Source organism: Periplaneta americana, chromosome 2, assembly GCF_040183065.1.
Source record: "Periplaneta americana isolate PAMFEO1 chromosome 2, P.americana_PAMFEO1_priV1, whole genome shotgun sequence".
Classification (NCBI taxonomy): Eukaryota; Metazoa; Arthropoda; class Insecta; order Blattodea; family Blattidae; genus Periplaneta; species Periplaneta americana.
The window spans coordinates 135,596,809-135,611,161 of record NC_091118.1 but is presented as its reverse complement, the minus strand read 5'-3'; the positions used below and the strand labels follow the sequence as shown (position 1 = coordinate 135,611,161).

General features: G+C 38.4%; 1 protein-coding gene across 2 annotated transcripts in view; it reads left to right on the top strand.

Annotated features, from left to right (window-relative positions):
- Pkcdelta (Protein kinase C delta) overlaps window positions 1–14,353 on the top strand; it is a 309,961-nt gene that overhangs the window by 192,664 nt on the left and 102,944 nt on the right. The gene's annotated exons all lie outside the window — the stretch shown is intronic.

Here is a 14,353-nt window from a genome sequence, read left to right as displayed (position 1 = left end):
GGATAGCGTGTAAGCTCCTAAGGAAGCAGCCCATGGTTTGATTCCGAGCGTGGGCTATTTGGCCATTTGTATAATTTTACACACACACACACACACACACACACACACACACACACACACACACACACACACACACACACACACACACACACACACACACACACACACACACACACACACACACACACACACACACACACACACACACACACACACACACACACACACACACACACACACACACACACACACACACACACACACACACACACACACACACACACACACACACACACACACACACACACACACACACACACACACACACACACACACACACACACACACACACACACACACACACACACACACACACACACACACACACACACACACACACACACACACACACACACACACACACACACACACACACACACACACACACACACACACACACACACACACACACACACACACACACACACACACACACACACACACACACACACACACACACACACACACACACACACACACACACACACACACACACACACACACACACACACACACACACACACACACACACACACACACACACACACACACACACACACACACACACACACACACACACACACACACACACACACACACACACACACACACACACACACACACACACACACACACACACACACACACACACACACACACACACACACACACACACACACACACACACACACACACACACACACACACACACACACACACACACACACACACACACACACACACACACACACACACACACACACACACACACACACACACACACACACACACACACACACACACACACACACACACACACACACACACACACACACACACACACACACACACACACACACACACACACACACACACACACACACACACACACACACACACACACACACACACACACACACACACACACACACACACACACACACACACACACACACACACACACACACACACACACACACACACACACACACACACACACACACACACACACACACACACACACACACACACACACACACACACACACACACACACACACACACACACACACACACACACACACACACACACACACACACACACACACACACACACACACACACACACACACACACACACACACACACACACACACACACACACACACACACACACACACACACACACACACACACACACACACACACACACACACACACACACACACACACACACACACACACACACACACACACACACACACACACACACACACACACACACACACACACACACACACACACACACACACACACACACACACACACACACACACACACACACACACACACACACACACACACACACACACACACACACACACACACACACACACACACACACACACACACACACACACACACACACACACACACACACACACACACACACACACACACACACACACACACACACACACACACACACACACACACACACACACACACACACACACACACACACACACACACACACACACACACACACACACACACACACACACACACACACACACACACACACACACACACACACACACACACACACACACACACACACACACACACACACACACACACACACACACACACACACACACACACACACACACACACACACACACACACACACACACACACACACACACACACACACACACACACACACACACACACACACACACACACACACACACACACACACACACACACACACACACACACACACACACACACACACACACACACACACACACACACACACACACACACACACACACACACACACACACACACACACACACACACACACACACACACACACACACACACACACACACACACACACACACACACACACACACACACACACACACACACACACACACACACACACACACACACACACACACACACACACACACACACACACACACACACACACACACACACACACACACACACACACACACACACACACACACACACACACACACACACACACACACACACACACACACACACACACACACACACACACACACACACACACACACACACAGAGAGAGTGAGTTATAATTATGTTTGAGACCTCTATAATATTTTAAGCTGCCTTCTTCCAAAACAACGCCAATCCTTGTCTAAAATTTGTGTTATTGTGCACGTCACTTGAAAACTCGCTCAGTCCGTAGACCGGTGGATAAAAAAACTAGCCCAGTCCTTTCATAAAAATGGACTTAGCGCGTTTTGGGATCACACTATTCAATTGTGGTGACTTAGTTTTTTTCTCTCATATTCATTAGAGAGAACAAGAAAAAATTACATTACAGACGTAATTTTTACCCCACGTAGAAAACTGTTCTTCACATCAATACTTATCATGTTTTCATTCCGAATTTTGATAGCTCTAGAAATTCAGGCGTTTCACAAGAAGTTATTCGGCTTCGAAATTCAACACGGGAAGAAATGACCGACAAATTTTGCCTGGAAACCTACTGTATAACATGTACAGAGTGCTTTCAGATTTTTAACACGATATCTATGCGCTTGTGAGACCTCATGGAGGATGGAACATACACGTACGTACACACATAGTCTACATACATAGATACGTTCACACCTGTGGAGTAACGTTTAGCACGTCTGGCCGCGAAACCAGGTGGCACAAGTTCGATTCCCAGTCGGGGCAAGTTACCTGGATGAGGTTTTTTCAGGGGTTTTCCCTCAACTCAATATGAGCAAATGCTGGGTAACTATCGGATTGGACCCCGGACTCATTTCACCGGCATCATCACCTTCATCTTACTGTCCACACCTGTGGAGTAACGGTTAGCGCGTCTAGCCGCGAAACTAGGTGGCCCGGGTTCGATTCCCGGTCGGGACAGTTTATCCGGTTGAAGTTTTTTTCCGGGGTTTTCCCTCAACCCAATATGAGCAAATGCTGGGCAACTTTCGGTGTTGGACCCCGGACTCATTTCACCGGCATCATCACCTTCATCTCATTCAGACGCTAAATAACCTAAGATGTTGATAAAGCGTCGTAAAATAACCTACTAAAATAAAAAAATACATACACACATACATACATGCATACATACATACATACATACATACATACATACATACATACATACATACAGGCCACCGACGTAGCTCAGTCGGTTAAGCGCTTGCCTGTCGGTCCGGAGTTGCGTTCGGGCGCGGGTTCGAGTCCCGCTTGGGCTGATTACCTGGTTTGGGTTTTTCCGAGGTTTCCCAAAACCATAAGGCAAATGTTAGATAGTCTGTGGTGAATCCTCAGCCTCATCTCGCTATCGCCAATCCCAGTGACGCTAAATAACCTCATAGTTTATACAGCGTTGTTAAATAAACAAGTAAAATAAAAAATACATACATACATGCCACCGCCTGGCGATCCGAAGTTGCTCTCGGGCGCGGGCTCAATCCCCGCTTAGGCTGATTACCTGGTTGGGTTTTTTCCGAGGTTTTCCCCAACCGTAAGGTGAATGCCAGGTAATCTATGGGGAATCCTCGATCTCATCTCGCCAAATATCATCTTGCTATCATCAATCTCATCGACGCTAAATAACCTCATAGTTGATACAGAGTCGTTAAATAACCAACTCAAAAAATACATACATACATACATACATACATACATGACGAGAGAGTATATGCCACTTAAGGACTCTTTTTCGTATTTTTTGTGCTTCATATGTTATGAACTGATATTGCAATATGGACTCTGTTGATAACCATAGAGGTACACTCTTTTGTTGTAGAACGGGATGGCTTCTAGGTTTTATTCACTCACTCACTCACTCACTCACTCACTCACTCACTCACTCACTCACTCACTCACTCACTCACTCGTTTATTTATGTACTCTAGTTGAATTAAGGCTATCAGGCCTTCTCTAGCACACCACCAGAATACAAACATGCATATACAAAAAATAAATACAGAAAGAACAGAAATATTTGTAGTAGTGATTACTTCGTGTAACGTTTGTTGCTATCTTTTGTGATTGTGAAACAGCTAAATCTTTATTGCATGAGAACGGGCCAAAATGGTGATGGTTTCGGGCTATTTTCATCATCTGTAGTTACTGTTTTAAACCTACACAGGCTCACAAGAGCTCAACAAATGCTCATTGTTTGGTTTAAAACTTATTTATAAGATATCTCTGAGGCGGTACATTCCCCCTCAAGCTGAACCAATTCAAATACGCATGCGTGATGACTTGGACTTTAACAAAGACTTCATTATGCTTTATTGAGATCAAAACGTGTCGTCACGCTATGAAAATGCGGATTTGTCTAGATCGTAGCCAATATAGTATTTCCTGGTGTACATAATAATAATAATAATAATAATAATAATAATAATAATAATAATAGTAATGATAATAATAATAATAATAATAATAATAATTATCATAATAATACCGCCTCCAGTGACAGCGTATCTTCCGGTTCTGCATTCCGAAAAATGTATTGGTAGGCCTATACCTAAGCAAATAGCCCAGACCTTAAATCAAATTATAATATCATTTGTTGCACTTACTTTCACTTTGTTTATGTTCAACTTTATTAGTATCAGATGTGTTCAAGGAGATAAATAGAATGATAATGTTGATAGAATTCACTGCCGACAGTGAATTTTGTGACACACTAATATGTGTGTATGTATATATTTTTTTTAAGAAAATAATTAGCGTACTAGTGTAACAATAAAATCGAAACTCCAAAGAGACATAGTCTTTCTGAATGAAAGGATGTTTTACCTCTATTTATTCTCCACGTGATTACAGTTCCTATCGACACATTTTTGACACGTTTCCAGGAGTTTAAAATGTTTTTACGGCAGAATACTTCCCTGCTTCTCGCATCCTCACCATCACACTTTTCTTTCCCTCTTACTGATCTAGAAAGTTGAAGAGTTTAATGACCTTCTGCTAACTTATCAGATCGTGTTGTTTGTAATCACTTCATATGACTAAAATTCATCGAAAAGTTTATTATACAGGATGTTAAATTAGTTCGTTTACAGCGGCTCAGATAGAGAAGACAGAGAATAACAGTTCGGAAGATGCGCCGTTTTCCCACTAGAGGCGTTTACAAGTTGGGTCGCATACGTGTCAGAAAAGTTGTTCAGAACTGTCTGCCATTTATCTGAAGTGCAGAGTGATGTCTCCGCAATGTTGATGTTCTGGCATTTCTAAAAAATGTTATGCTTTTCGCGAATAATACCTGTTATTACTTATACGCAAGCAGCCAGTTTTTCTGCAATACCTATCTTTGTATAATAGATCAGATATTTAATCTTCCCCAAAGAAAATAATCCATACAGGTGAGATCGGGATATCGAGGTGGTCAAGGTGCAGGCTTACTACTGCCAATTCAATATTCTTGGAATTTTTCATTTAGAAAGTCATTGATATCGACAACAAAGTGTACAGATGCGACCCAATCTATAAGCTACTCTGGTGGGAAAATGGTACATATGCAACCCTCTTGTCACGCAATAAAACCGTCCTTTTCCTATTCCATTATACGTGAGCTGTTATAAACGACTTAATTTAACACCCTGTATAATATTGTACAATGGCATATTCATAGAGAAATGGACTAATTGACGGATACAGGAGAGTAGTTACGGTAGGGATGTTTAAAATTCGCCTACAGTATCTTTGGAAATTTCTGAATCAATACTTTTTACATTTAGTAGTAAAATAAAGACGTGAATGTTCTCAATATAAATAAAGACGTGAATGTTCTCAATATAAATATGCTACAAATTAACGGAAGTATAGTAATATTGCGAACATATCTCGATCGCCCAAATATAAATAACTTGAGTATAGATGACGTCCCAGTTGCAATGAGCAGTGGGCGAAATATGCGGAATTTCTGGCCTCGTTAAAAGAGAGCGTCATGCTTCACACCTCTGTCCTTCACGATGTCGTCCAACAAAGTGACGATGGTAGACTCTTCAACGTGGCAGAGTTTCAGAATAGTCGAAGTTCTGCATTCAGAAACAATTAATATTACCGAAGTGCTTAGCAGTTTTACTTAATTAGGGGTAAAAAGCTCAAAATAAAAATCAGAATACCCAACTAAGGAACTGAATTTCCCCGCAGTCTCTTGATATCGGCTTTTTTAAATTTCATTAGATATAACCATCTTTCAATATACCATTATTCCATAGACTTTTGTAGTATAGACAGCCTTTGAAACTGACTAGTAAGAGTGTTTCTGGAAATAAAGCAAAATAGATAATATGTTTTATACATTTTCAAAAGTTGGCGTAGGCTAACTTTTATATCAAAATAGGCCTAAATATTTTGAAGAATATTGACAATGTAAATTTTACAGCACTTTTATTTGCAGACGATCAAGTAATTGTCAGCCGTAACGAAAATGATCTGCAAATAGCAATTATTAAATTGAATGAAGTTGCCAGTAAATATAATATGATTATCTCCACAGATAAAACAAAAGTAATGGCATTCTTAGGATCTTATCCAATCAGAACAAAAATTGTACTAAACAATAAAACCATAGAACAAGTGAACACGTTCAAATATCTAGGCTGCAACGTCACTTATAACAAGAGCCGAGAAATAGATGATAAGCTAAATGCTTTTAATTATTTTTGTGGAACAATACGTCGAACTTTAGGTAGGAAAGTTCGGAAAGAAACATTACTAAAGTTTTACAAAGTGATGGCTTTACCAGCTTTACTGTATGGATGTGAGAACTGGGTTTTAAGGAAGAAAGACGAGAGAAGAATTGAGGCTGTTGAAATGAAATTTTTGAGGTTTGTGGCTGGCTATACACTATTTGATAAAAAGAGAAGTGAAGACATTAGATCCGAATTAAAAATGCACAATATTATGGATATAATAAGAAGACATCAAAACAATTGGAGGGAGCATATACATCGTATGCCAGAAACATCAATTACCAGAACAATATACAGTCACGAACCCCGTGGGAGAAGAAACCCAGGAAGACCCACAAAAAGATGGCGGGACCAGTTTTGATTTGATTGGAGTGGAACGGATCTTATGGTCCATACCGTAATGCAGATGATGATGATATTTTGAAGAATTGTGATACCAGGGAAAATTAACTGGATAACACATTTCATGAAAACGTCAATAAAAACGTTATAAATTCAAACCGATCTCACCACTTTCTTCAGAAAATTTTGAATCCATATTTTTACACACACACACATCAAATTTTTATGGATAAGCTAACTCACATCACTTTGTAAATAAAAATAGCGAAAAAACCAAAATCGTTCTTTTCAGGCGCTGAAAACAACGATTTTGCATTACTATATAAATCCCTTGTGGTACACCGAGTTAGCTCAGTGGTACCGCGTCTGCCTCCAGACTAGGCGGTCCGGGTTCGATTCCTGGCAGAATTATAAATTTTCGTGTAAAATTTCTACCTTGGGACTAGGAAAAATGACGGTGCACAACTTCTAATCATTAGATTGTGCACCAGTATGCCTGGGTTAAGTCCCAAAATCTCTCCGCAGTACGCATGAAGAGAAGACATAATAGGCCTATGTGATAGTGATTCGTCCATCGGACGGGTACGTTAAGACTGTCGGCCCCCTTGGTGTTATCCGACAGGAGTAGGCTATGTGCCGGCATCGGGTTTCGGGTTTCCCCTTCTCCCTTCCTCATATTCATCATCATTCTCACTCATTTTCTACACTGCACTTACACATACACTCACCTCTATTATTACACGACATACGAGTATATAACTCTCCACAGATACACATCATGTCTAGCGTGGTTCGCAAAAGTGGTGTGCAACTTGAAAATGGATCACAGTCCTGCCATCTATCGCAATATGCGGAACCATAATCACGCAAGTGAAATGGATGGGCGTTGGATACACACATAGAAAATGATTACATGTTAATGCTGCCAACTAAAATTGCCGACATTTTTAAAAAATTAACTTAAGTATATTTATATGATTTTCGTGTCCTCGAACACAGTTTATGACAATATTCATCGTTATACCGGTTTTCCTAATTTCTTGATAACATGTTAAATACATGTTTCTACACACTTTTCATTAGTTTTAGGATACGAAGCAAACTAACATTACTTTGTTGGTACGTAGCAAAATGACATAATTGTTTTCAGGCGCTGGACATAACGATTTTGCATTGTGATATAAATCCGATAATACCGAATGCTACAAATTTTCGAAATAAATAGGCATACAGATGCATTTCATACCTTTGAACAGAGTTTGACAATATTAATCGTTTCATTATTTGCGTTTAGGAAAAATTCTTTTTCATACAAATGTTAATAAACGTTATAGTTTCAAGCCGATTTCCCTGTTTTCTTTAGAAATGTTAAAGCCATGTTTGTACGCCTATAATATATCTATTAAAATTCTCATGATGCGAAGTAAACTGACATTACTTTGTCAGTATAATAAAAGAAGGGGACAAAATAGATCTTTTCATGAGCTGTAAAATTAATGACATAAATAATGATGGTGGTGGTGGTGGTGGTGGTGGTGGTGGTGGTGGTAGTGGTAGTGATGATAATATTGGTGGTTGTGGTGATGATAATGATAGTGATAGTGACAATGATGCTGGTTGTAATATTGAAGAGTTCACTGCAAGAATGATGGATGTCATTTGGAATACATTTTGCAGGAGAAGCAATTGAAAGTTTGAAATGCTTAGCGCTCAAAGCTTAACTGTGATTTTCCGATCATTACTGGACAATGACTATCAGTGTTAATGCCATATAACTCTCTATGCACATTCTATATGTCTTAAGCTATGCATTGACAGTCTTGATTCATTTTCGACAAGAAAGTGACATCCATCATTCTTGCAGTGGACTCTTCAAATATAATGCTGATAGTGATAGTGAAGATATTCCTGGAGATATTGATGGTAATAATAATGGTCGTGGTGATGGTGAAAATCGTCCTAGTGGTGATGAAATGACGGCAGAAGCAGTGACCATGGTAGTGGCGGTGATCTAGATGATGATACTGATGATGGTGACGGTGACAATGTCGAAGAAACGTATCGAATCCATGGACTATTTAAAACACGTTCCTCTTCTCAGGGCACATGCACTTAGAGCCTATTGCCCATTGTGCAGCACAAACTGGCTCATTTCTAACCCACACCAGCTGAAGACACTTAGGTTTGCTGAGTATCCATTGTCAATAGATAATCCCGCTCGTCTTAGTCCAATCACTTCCCCACATTTCCAGTCAGCGTTCGGGTAATGCTATGCAATTATAATGGTATTGAGACCGAACGGAAGATGTTATGACAAGCGTAAGGAAAGATGAGTATTCCGAAGGAAACCCTACCTGCGGCTTCTCCGCCGCTATGGATTTTTCTACACTAATCTCACTAGAGGTTTTGATTTATCTAGAATTCTAGAGAAAATCAAAACTCGGGTGGGATTTAATTGATTATTACACGATTAGAAGAAAGTTATAGAGATTGGAAGAAATAAAGTACTCTAATACAACAAAATATTAATTGACTTACTAAAATACTAAACTGTCTTGAAAATGTATTATTGTACCATCTCATCATTACAATATTCCGCTAGATGGCAGTAATGAGTTATGATCAGCTGTTCTCTTGTTACAGTTGTGCCAACTATGAAATCTTCATTGAACTCTATAGACGATTATTAGTCAAGAAAGCTTTGTTGATTCAGTTTTATTTTCATTAAAACAATTGCATTCCACTTCAATTATCTATATATATTAAACAATCTCTGATACATGACTATGTATAATCTCATATAGCAGAAGCTATAACATAACCTAAATAATATAAACAAGATAAATGATAGAAAAATTTTAATTAAGAATGATGAAATAAACATGAATAATTTTAAAAAGTACAGTTATTGAAAAGTATAATGTTGATAAACAAATAAACAAATGCTAGAGATGTGATAAAAACAAATGATAGCAGGTGATAAAGACAAATGCTAGAGAAGTGATAAACATTTTAGGATAAGCAGCCATGATTGATTGAAACACGTCGTTCCGTACCGTTTTATTGATCAAAAGTGGTATGACGTAATAAATGTGTAATAGGCCTAGTCAATGAAAAATCACACACCTGACGGGAAGTTGAATCCGGATCGCCTGGGTGGAAGGCTGATAGTCCAGATCACTCGGCCACGGTAGAGACGGTCCTACATGTTACTAAGTAGGCACTCTTGATAAAGTGACGACTCATTAATATAGATTATACCTATGCCATATAGATGAACTAGTTGAAGAGCCTAAGTCATTAGAAGGGTGACGGCCTTCACCTATGTACCAAACTGATGCATAAATCCTCGAAACCGAAGCACCCTAGACACTCACCCCAGAGTGCATCCTGCGGGTGTTCCAACTAGGTTAGTAGGTCGCTTCTCACATTAACCTGGTAACTTACTTCTTGGCAGAGTGGGACAGGTATGCACGAAGGACGGGTCTTGCGCTAAGTACGAGTACATAAACACGGACGCAAATGTCTCACATCTACACTCTGAAAATGGAAACGCACGTAACACAATCCCTCTGTCTACCTGCACATTTGGAAACCATACTTCGCAATGTTTTGTGGTTTTGAATTAGTTTCGAAAATTTATCTTTTTTAGTACTTATATAATTTTCTCCTCTTCATCCAGGAAGTACGGAGATATTTAGGTTAGTTTTATCTATTTGTATATTTAATCAACAGCGTGGAGCTTGAGTCCCAAACCAGACAAGTCCATAATTTGAAGAAAATGAGTTTATGATATTTTCGTTATAATTTTACTAGATTCTGTTGATATCTGCCTTGATTTTGAGTCAAACTTGGACAAATCTCATACAAGATTGTGTTTGAAATGTTAGTTTTCGGTCAAAATCGAACACGTCCAAAGGTAACTTGAAAAACAAGTTAACTCATTTTCAGTCAATAGCAAACAAATCCTATAGGGCCTATGTATATAATTCTATGTACTCGTTTTCGACCAAAATTAAAGACATCCCTTTTAGACAATGTCTTGGGAAAACCTTTGTATAGATGTCAGTAGCCTACCCTTATTCCTCTTGGGAATACCAAATGAATCTGTTGTGTAGAGGACAATAACATATCCCAAGCCCTTATTGGGAATACCAGATAGACCTGTTGTGTAGAGGACAGTAACCCACCCCTTTCACTTCTTGGGGTAACCAAAAGAATCTGCTGTTCACAGTTGAGCAATCTACACTTGATCTCTTAACTCTCTTTTATTTTCTCTTTAAAACCCACTAATCATTATCTCATATCACCTCTGTTTTAGTGTAATGGCTGTTAATTGCATTACTTTTGTAAGTAATCTGGGGACTTCCCCCCCCCTCTTTTCTTACTTTGAATAGTATAGGAACCAAACAATTGGAACATTCTGACATTTGTCTCTGTGTCGTGTTGGTTACTGTTGTGAGAACGCAAGAGAGTGAGAAATTCAATTATTAAAGGGATTTAATCTGTGGTTTAAGTGAAATAAATGTTATTACGAGAAAAAAATGGGACCATCAGTTGTGAGTATCATTAATTGCGAATGCTGAACAAGTCCCTCTGTCAATCAAAACTGGAAAAGTCCTACAGCTTTTTTACAGTGGCTCGAGGGCATTTTGTGTAAAGCAGATTCTGATTTACAATATTAATTTGTAGGTGGCCCCTAAATGTCGTCACAAAATATTACATTCATAGTACGCCGTGTTCCGCTTAGAGGGATCGAGAAATAAGTGATAATTACGAGTGTAAATAATGGTTTATTAACATATCTTTTTACATAACTTGATGTAAAAACTCTCCGAGTTTCGGAGAATGCTGAATGCACCTCGATGTGTGCGCCTTGAATTGCCCTGCAGGCATCTAAATAGTATTCAACCTCCGCCAAGTGTTCTGTAGCATTTGTGGAGTCACTAGCGCAGCTGCATTTGTGATGTGTTGCCTCAGTTCCTCCAAAGTGTTAACTCTTTCTCTTTGGTACACAGCATCCTTCACAAACCCTCAGAAAAAAAAAGTCCAAGGGGGTCAGATCGGGTGACCTGGTTAGCCAGGCAATGGGTTCTCGTCTTCCAGTCCACCTGTCCATGTAGGAAGAACACGGCGTTGTACTCGCTTAACAAATTTTTCTTCTGATAGCCATAGCACCACTGAACTTTCTGTTGTGGTGTCCACATGTTGACCATGGCGTGTTATCCTACAAAATGGCGCCAGTCTTGTTTTAGCAATAAACAAAAAAGGGTACGCATGCAGCTGTTTTCAGACTTTGTTTCGTAAACTCGGACAGTTTCTCTATCTTGTCAGATGTAAATCTCAACGATATCTTTGTCTGGTTTTAAGTAGTGAGCATTTATTTCTCGATCCCTGTAAGTGAGACACAGTATATTAATGTGAGGATCCATTTAAGTTTCTTTCACTTCCTGAAAAATTAGCATTGATGGACTTGTCTGGTTTTGGACGCAAGTTTCACTACTCTGACTTTAATCTCGCATTTCGTAGCCGTTAACTAAAGACATGAGAAGACAAATAGAAAATAGGAACTGAACATAAAATTATTTGTTCAAACGACGATTAAACAATTAAATAAGGCTTGCAAAATGTATGTACGTACATGTAATATGCAATGTATAGGCCTAATGTTATAGATAATGTGATGTGATGTAATGTAATTTATAACGTTTCATATATTTGGTGCTGATCAGTTACTCAGAAATTTTTGTTTCTTATCACAAACATTAATGACAAAATATAGATGTCCTAGAATTGACATTATTTCAATCATTGGCAAGTTACACATATTTTTTTTATTTAAATGAACAAAGGAGTATTAAAGGAGTTACGTATTTTAAAAATAATAATTAATCACAGGTACAGAATAGACATTGAAATGGCATGAATATTTATTAAAATTGAGCTGTACCTGATTGCACTTGAAAATTAAATTACGCATTGAGAGAAAACGTAACGTTGACGGATCGGAAAAAGATGGCGAAACCTGTTTAAATAAACCTACAACAGAAGTAAGACAATGACCCTAAGAACCTTTAGCATATGATTGTGGAGATGGTGATGATGACGATAAAGGAGATAAAGATGACAATGGCCCGATTTAAGGGGATCTTACCAGATGGCTTCATTGATGAAGTTTACTTAAAATAAATTATTGTTGTTATGACTCACTGAAGTGTAAAATACCTTATAATTCAGATATTGGAGAGAATTCTCTGCTGTTACTTACACCAGGCGACATTTTACCGTAGAAACCTTATTAAGTTAATCTTTTGTGAATACAATATGAAGTTTAATATACATTTTTGATAATATGGATCACTTTGAATTGCGGAGAAATAGTGAAATGACAGAAGTGTGAATAGTCCACCAAAGAAAATCGTTCACTTCGGGATTCGAAACTAGGTCTTTGAAGTCGAAATCTCAGTCGCTAGGTTAATTGTGAGATTTATCATATAATGAACTAAAACTGTATTTGATGACACATCTATTGAACAGGTAACTATCTAATTGCGAATAATGATACAGAACAAGACACAAATAAAAAGTTATTAAAATTCTAAATAATCGAACTTCAAAAATAGAACAAGAAGGGAACCTAGACTGGAGATTTATAAAACAATAAATGTTCTCTGTTTATTCTACGGTTTAAAAAAATACACCCGAAATAAAATACCGTATGTACAAATAATATTTATGAGAAGGAAAAAGTAATGCACATAATTGCATTTGATAAAAACAAAATCGATTCTATCTATGCCATAAATGACCAAATAAAAGACTACCGAGACAAAATTTGGCTGCAACAGATAAGTCTATAGTATGAAAGTCAACAGACTGCCCAAAAATTACACATAATTATAAGGTATCGAGAACGAGAAATCTGGGAAAACCAAAGAAGAGATAAAAGGACGAACAATAAATCAATTCGGAATAGGCAAGCAGCCTAATTAATCCGTGAAGTGCAGGAAATAAGAATAAAAAATTTACTAAAATATTGAATCTTGTACTTTAGCAAGTTTATTATTATTATTATTATTATTATTATTATTATTATTATTGTTGTTGTTGTTGTTGTTGTTGTTATTATTATTATTATTATTATTATTATTATTATTATTATTATTATTATTATTATCGCTTTTATTCTCGGAATATAATTTATT